Raw genomic sequence first — 8,445 nt, 5'->3', positions numbered from 1 at the left:
TGCCTGCTGAAGTGGTAAGAAGAGGTTTCCCTTTTTCCTGCTGTGTAGATCCTTTGTAAACTTTGTATACTTTGTAAATCAGTAAGGCAGGAAAGTGGCCAGGCCCTTGCCTGAGGAGCTCCAGCAGCCAGACCCCTCCCCCAGACCTCTCTAGCTGTCATAACAGTTTTTCCAGCCTCTGTAACTGTCAAAAATAAAAGTCATCTCCAGCCCCTTAATAGGACTTTTCCCACATTATGCTAATTTTAGATGAAAAGTCTGAAAAAAAAAAGCCACCAATACCTGAGCAGAAAAATCCACCAGTCCCTGAGCTTCCCACAGAAACTCACCAAACCTTGAGCAGGAAAACCTACCAATCCCTGAGCTCCTTTAAGCTCGGGACTTGAAATCCCACCACTCCTCAGTCTGGAAATCTCTTTCCTTGAAGACTCCACTACTTAAGAATGCCTATATAGGGCTGGAGAGATGGCTCAGTGGTTAAGAGCACTGTCTGCTCTTCGAAAGGACCCGGGTTCAATTCCCAGCACCCACATGGCAGCTCACAGCTATCTGTAACACTAATTCCAAGGGATCTGACACCTTCACACTAATGCACATAAAATAAAAAATTAAAAAAAAAAGAGTGTAAAAAAAAAACCTGACTGGCACAATAGTTAAAAAAAAAAAAAAAAAAAGAAAAAAAGAACACCTATATAAAAGCTGTATCTGCTCAGTTTCCTGCTGTCCTCTTCCTGGGCCCTTCTAATAACTCTCTTTTATGAGATTTGCTGCCTGGTGTGACTCTCTCATCAGAAGAAGCCAAGAAGTGAAGAAGTGGAGCAGGGCTGAGGCCTCTGAGCTCCTCAGCTCAGCTAGGGGATACCCTCCCCTGGGGCTGCAATGCCTTTGCTGAGGAGACTTCCTCTCAGAGTTGTGTGGTTCTTGAGCTCGCATGTACTAGGACACCTTTCCATTGGAGCAGGAAGGTCAATAGTAGCTCCCTCCAAGTGAAGTTCAACTTGTGAGTATAGTGTGCGACCCCCTACTGTAAGATTATCTTCCTACAGCAAAATCAAATTTCTGAAGGTCTGTATTACATCTATGTGGTGAAGAGTCACTTCAAGAGTAGGGAGCTTGCTTGGGTTAGTCACTATAAAATACTTTCTCCATGGCAGCACAAAGTGGTCCTCATGCTTTAGCTTCTTGAGCTGAAAGATTACAGTTGTGAGCCACCATGCCTGGCTATGTATGACTTAACACTTTTATCTAGCACACATCATATCTTGCACATGATGTGATAACCATTATCATGTCCCTCCTGACCAGCCTCTTGTCCTTCATTTTACCTAGGCTTTTCCTTTTGTCTGATGGATAATAGGTAATGCAATACTAAAAACAAAAAAAAAAAAACAAAAAAAAAAAACAAAAAAAAAAAAAAGAAGGAAGGAAGGAAGGAATAACTGACTGACGTGTGTCTCTTTGGAACTGACCTTCCTCAGCCTATGTCTGGGTCAGATGAGTGGATTTTATGACCCTCTAGCATTATGCTGCTTTGCAACCATCTGTTTACATCATTGTGCTCATTATTACCCCACCGTATCTCAGCTCCACATCTGCCACCCTGTGCTTCACCCTACTGGGCCCAGGAGTCTACAAACTACATTTCCCAGAATCCACTGGCAGCCAGGTTTTTATTACATTCTGCCAATGAAAATATTCTTGGAAGATTAGAAGACATCCAGAGAAATAAGTCTTCTAATGTTTCTCTCCATACATTGCGGCAGCTGCGGACAGCTGCTGTTGTATGTATGGGGGGCAGCCCGTGAGGTCACAGTGAGAACAGTCTGGAGTAACAGAGGCACCAGGACATCCAGAACGTCCAGAACCTTACAGTAGTTCGTCTGTCTCAGGGACCCAAGCTCAGCTGCACTGGCTGCCTCTCATGCTTGGACTCCACGCTCCTTGTTTCCCCACTCTGACAACATGAGGAAGATAGAAGTTCCAGAGACATCTCCTTCAATTTTCTTTTGCTTTTTAGCCCCTGGTGAATCTTTGACATGACTTCTCTATATTGCTTCCTCTGTTTGAAGTATGCTATGGGGCTTTATATTTACACGTTTTCATCTGAAAGAAACTATTTCGCTTCTCTAAGATCTGGACTGTCTTTCTCATCTTTTAATCTGGCTGCACAGCATGGTACATGGCACACAGTAGTCATGGAGATGTGAAGATGTGGGGTTATGGAATAAATTTCCTGGGAAGCTTCTAATGTTTTGTTTTAGCGAATGGGTCTAATAGATTAAATGTCTTAAAAATGAATTTACCTTTGTTTCCTATTCTAGCCTCCTTACTCTCTGTCTCTATGGTTTGGATGGTTTATACAAACTAATGTGGGCCATTCACAGTTGATATGAAAAATTTTTCTGGAATCATTGGAGAGGGGCTCCTTTTTCCCCTGAACTCTGCCTCAGATGGGCTGTAAATGAGTTTCTAGCAGAAGTGTTTGCTAAAGTCTCTTGTGGCCAATATATCTTTCCATTCAAGACTCCAATATTTGTTACTAAAAAAGGTTTCCATTATTTTTGTGGCCACAAAGAAAAATTATATTCATAAAATCTTGGCTATAGATGCTGCCAGTGACTAGGCTGCTGAGGTTATTAAAGTCATTTTTTTATATTAAATGAATATAAGAAATTGTAGGTACTTTGGGATAAAAAAAACTACAAATCTAATATGCCCCCAGTGGTCTTGAAGGAGTATCCTAACTATCAATGTATTGAGGGTGCAACCTTGAATATAGGGTCAACTAAAGGTTATGTGGCAGAAAATCAAAGATATTTCAGAGAGCACTGAGGCCTTACTGAAGGGTAAGAAAGAAATCAAGCCAAAAAATCAAGCAATAATTTAGTCCCTTTGTGGATATTCTATTGTGTGCATCAAGCAAAATGGCAGCTGTTGGAAGACTGCCAATGTTGTGAGCACTTTATGGAAAGAACTTGGGACTGAATTGTTCTTCTATGTTCTGGTTTCATTTTCATTTTGGGTAGCAAAGTTAGAGGGCTAGAAAGGGCCAGTTATTGGCAAAATTCTGTCAATGCCTAGGAGAACATTTATACCACAAATATATAAATAGGCAAACTAACAAATAAATAAATATCAGGAGCCCACTGTGTGCTAAGAACTTGGGTTAGAGGGTGCTGCACAAAACAACTCTCAGCTTTTATTCATCGTGTTCATACTGTGATGGGATGGAATGTCAATGCAGAAAACAAAAATGTAGTCTGAACATATAGGACATGAAGGGGGAAAATGTCAAACTGGTATGCTTGGGACTCCTGACTGCTGATGAGTCATTTTATTACTTTAAGTCTTAGTCTGTGTCTTTGCTAAGTGAGAGTAATAGAACTAACCTCTGAGGGTCATGATGTCTATCACAGGAGAGAGCACATGGGCCTAGAAGCTGGACTTGCCTGTAAAACTCTCAGTCTATAGTGAGTACAGAGCCTTGAATGTGGCCAGTCAACAGCCTGCAGAGCAACCCACCTAGCTGCTGCCACTGTCTTCATGGTAGCTCTGTCTCATCCTTTATATTTCTTGCCAACATAGTCTCGTAAATATTAAAAAACATAGCACAGCCTTTACTTATATCCCAAGGGACAGATGACCATACACACAGCCCATCTGAGCAGATACTTTGTAAACTGGAGTCTGCTGTGCCATAGAAACGTGCAAGCTGTTCAAGCAGAGTTGGCGGGCTTAGAAAACGAAGGGGAAATCCTGTAATTATCAGCCCAGAAAAACTCCAAGTTCTTGAAAACAGAAGTTTTAAGTGCAGTGAGCCCCTCAACTTATGTTCTTCATTACCAGATTCATAGTACAAAAGCCATCGTTCTCTTCAGGCTGTATAAAAAACTCCTTCCGCCTGGTTATAAGTCAGTATTTGCTTTCCCCATCTCTTGCCACCTTTTCCCTGAGTGGCCATGTAGTACATGAGGAGGTCAGAAATCAACACTGAGAGAGTCTTTCACTGAACCTGGACCTCACCATTTGGGCCAGACTCTCTAGCCAGGGAGATGCTCAGATCCACGTGTTTCCACCCCTGCTATCCTGGGATTGCATAGGTGAGCTGCTGTGTCCCACTTTAACCTTGGGGTCCTCATGCTGTTACAGCAAGCACTTTACCAACTGTACCACCCCCAGCTCCTACTGCCTCATTTTCATTTTCTTTCTCTCTCTCTCTCTCTCTTGGTTTTTTAATTAACATATTTTTCCATTTATTCATTTTACATCCCGATCATAGCCCCCCCATTCCTTCTCTCCTCCCAGTCCCACCCTTCCACCCTCTCTCCTCTTTCCTCCTCCCCTTCTCCGAAAAGGGGAGCTCCCCCCAGAACCCACTCTGTCCCATCAAGTCACATCAGGACTTAGTACATCTTCTTCTATCTCTTGACAGACAAGGCAGCTCAGCTAGGGGAAAGGATCCAAAAAGGGCAACTGAGTGCATGTCAGATAGGACCACTGTTCTCCTTGTTGCTAGGAGGGCCCACATGAGGACCAAGATGCCCATCAGTTTCATATGTGTAAGGGGTCTACGTCCAGTCCATGCATGCTCTCTGGTTAGTGCTTCAGTCTCTGTAAGCTCCTGGGAGCCTAGGTTAGTTGACACTGTTGGTCCTTGTAGGGAGCTCTTGTCTCCTCCTGGACCTTCTATCTTTCCCCATACTTCTCCACAAGACTCCCCTGGGTCCACTTAATGATTGGCTGTGAGTCTCAGCACCTGTTTCATTCTGTTGGGTGGAGCCTCTCAGAGGATAATCATGCTAGGCTCCTGTCTGCAAGCATAGCAGAGTATTATTAATAGTATTAGGGGTTGGTTCTCTACCGTGGCATGGGTCTCAGGTTGGGCCAGTCATTGGTTGGCATTCCCTCTTCCTCTGCCATCTTTATCCCTGCACATCCTGTAGGCAGGGTAGATTTTGGGTGGAAGGTTTTATGGGTGGGGCAGCAATATTCTGGACAAGTGAACAAAGAGGAAGCAGGATATTCGTAAAGAGTCTGGCCTCCAGAAGACTTTTTCCTTCTTGCTTTCAGCTTGCTTTGGGCCTCCGCAGGTTGGGGCTTTCACAGAGTTACACCCACATTATTCTCCTAGTCAGGTGGGCACACCTGAGTTTCTTTATGTATATTTTACAGGCCCTGGGAATAGATAGTTAAAAATAACCACAGAAATAACATTACAGTAGGAATTTGACATGAAATAAACTACTCCAATAGTTTAAATTCTTTAAAGTCTAAGTTGCAGAGAAAAGCCTTCAACCAGGCAGCTGGGCTTAAGCGGATGCTGGAGGGTGTACAGGAGTTAGCTAGAGGGCAAAAGAAATACTCTTCCTATTTTTCCTTCTTCCCCTGCTCCTTAGCTCACACCATTTATAATTAAGAAGTACTGTTGAAGAACCCATTTTAGAGCACACATACTGACAAATTGCCTACCCCTGCAGTAGAACTCCTGGCAACAATGAATTCTATGGAACACATGATGCTCATTTTGGGTAACAGCACCTCCAGGAATTTAGACTTGGGTCTTTTTCACTATGAATACCTGAGACAGTCTTACACACACACACACACACACACACACACACACACACACACACACAGAGAGAGAGAGAGAGAGAGAGAGAGAGAGAGAGAGGAGGGGGTGGGATTTTGAGGGCTGGAGTCTTGGAGCTGAGCCATGGTGCCCCAACCCCCACAGGAGGTGAAAGCCATGGCCCACTGCTACCAGATCAAAGAAAAGATAGAGCCAGGCTGAGCCCTGGGCAGTGAGAATAGTCTGCCCCAAGCTGAGGTGGTCCACCCTGAAGGCCTTGCACCTCCTCTGAAGCTGCTGTCCCTCCCTCAGCCGTGACGCCCACTGGCCCCTTACTGTGGTGGCCCACTGCACCCCTCTCTCCCTGATAACCACCACCACGAAGAGCTATGTCCAGCCCCTGAGCAGAGGGCCACTAAAATTTCAAGTGGCTTTCTGCCAGTTCTCCTTCCTGCCTCAGGGCAGTCAGCCCCTCTTTCCTGCCCTGGGGCTGTGGAGGCCCGAGACAAAATGGCCACTCCTGTCGGTGGGAGCTGTCCATGATGGCTATTTCTCTCTCAGCTGACTGCTCCAGGAACCCCAAACCTGTCCTGCTTCAGAATGCCCACTGTCACTGCCATGGGAGGTGCTCATGACAACCTTTCCTGCTTCAGCCTACTGTCTTCACAGTGGACTCTTTGTAAATGTGGGACTTTATAATTCCTCAAGGCAGAAAAGTGGCCACACCTCTGCCTGAGGAAGTTCCAGCAGCCCAGCTCCCCAGTGCCAGCCCTCTGTAACTGTCATCCCCAGCACTTCAGTAGAACCTATCCCATATTATGCTAATTTGAGGTGAAAAGTCTGGACAAAACTCCATTTCCCCCAGCTCCCACATACACATATATACATGTAAGAACAGTTAATGCAAATAAAGAGGTCATGAATTTGAAAGAGAGCAAAGAGTGGTATATGGGAGGAAATGGGGAATGGTATAATTATAATCTCAACAATGAAAGGCAAAATGTAAACAACAATATTTAATAACAAAAACATAACTAATCCATTAATATGGCAAGGATATAGACATAACAATTAAAATATTGTTACTTATAAAGTGTACACAGTTCATGGCGGGCAGTTTTAGAATATCCAAGTTCAAATGTACCATCTGAGATTTCCAACTTCAAGATGAAAGAGAGGAGGATTTTTTTTAACCTGTTTTTCCTCATAGAGATCATTGCAAACCAATCCCCTGGAGCAGGAAAACTGACCAATCTCTGGGCATCCTACTAAAAACTACCAATCCCTGAACCAAAAAACTCTAACAATCCCTGAACAGGAGAGCCCACCAATCCCTGAGCTACTCAAGCTCAGGACTTGAAATCCCACCAGTCTACACTCTGGAAATCTCTGCTCTAGACAGCTTCACCCCCTAAGAATTCCTATATAAAGGCAGTGGCTGCCTGTTTCCCTGCTATCTTCTCCCAGGAGCAGAGGCAGCCACTCCTGGATTTTTCCTTCCAATAAATCTCTCTAAAGAGATTTAATTCCTGCTGTGACTTACCTGTTGGAAGAAAGGTGAAGAAGAAATGAAGAAGCAGAGCTTAGGCTACTAGGCCCCTCAGCTCCTCAAGGCTTGGGGTAACCCTGGACTGGACTGGAAGCTGCAATGTCTCTGCTGAGGAGATCTCCTCTCAGAGCTCTGTGGTTCCTGGGCTCCCATGCCTCAGAATACCCTTGGGATACTGTTCCACCTCAGAGCTGGAATATCTTCCCAGCTCTCAGAGCTGTGAGTTTTCAGGATGCCTTCCCACACAATCAGGAAGGCAGGCCAGCAGCAGCGACAAACAAAAACAACAACATTTGGTGCTGTGACTTGGATTTGAAGCCTTGTAATTGTGGGTTTTCTGGACACCCTTCCATTCGAGTACCAGAAGGCAGGCCAACAAACAGCATCTTACACTTGTGGAGGCTTAAGGTCAAGACCAAACAAACATATAGATTCATTCCTCTGGTGAGGTCACTAAAGTGTTGACACAAATTTCTTGCATCTAATGAAATCACAGAGCCACTAGCTACCTAATATTCAACTCCCCAATGTTGCCACCACAGAGATCAAGAGAGGCACATGGTAAAAGAAAGGAGAAAGGGGCCTGAAGAGATGGTGAATTAATAAGCAGGCGAAAGATGTGGGTATTCAGACACACACCAGATGGGCACAGGATCTGAGTACAAAAATAAGTGTAGCTGATTAATCTTGCTGTTTCTGATTGAATTTGCTGTTCCTCTGGGGATTTAGACCTGCTTAGAGTGCAATGAGGACCAGGAGACCAACTACCTTTGAGAGCAGCTCAGTGTCAGTTTCTGCAGCTGGACACACGGTTACTCAGCTCGACTTGAGCCATCCCTTCCCATTAAGGGTCTCTGGGACCCAAAGCTCCCTCATATCTAGATGGGCATTACCCAACATAAGCCACCTCAGGCCGAGCCAGGATCTCTCTCGCTGCAGCTCTCACCGGCTCATCTCAGCAGTTGTTCTGAACTCATCTTTTTCTTTCCTCCTCTTTTATATAACACATTTCTAAACTTTGAAATTTAGCATTCTTCTTAGATTTTGTGACTTTAAAATATCACATTGTCTAATTTGTCCACTTATTTCTGAAGTGGCACGATTTTCATATTCTATCTCCCTCCTAGCTACTTCTATTCTGTCAGATGGTTTTTTTTTTTTTAAACACCTAAACCAAATAAGAATTCTCACCTGCTAAATCAGGAGTGTTTCTTCCTGTAAATAGGACAAATAATCTATTAAAATTATCACAGTTCTTTCTTTCTTTCTTCTTTCTTTCTTTTCTTTCTTTCTTTCTTTCTTTCTTTCTTTCTTTCTTTCTTTCTTT

The sequence above is a fragment of the Psammomys obesus genome, unplaced genomic scaffold (genome assembly GCF_907164565.1).
Source record: "Psammomys obesus unplaced genomic scaffold, mPsaObe1.curated_primary_1811, whole genome shotgun sequence".
Taxonomy (NCBI): domain Eukaryota; kingdom Metazoa; phylum Chordata; class Mammalia; order Rodentia; family Muridae; genus Psammomys; species Psammomys obesus.
This window is presented reverse-complemented; position numbering follows the sequence as displayed.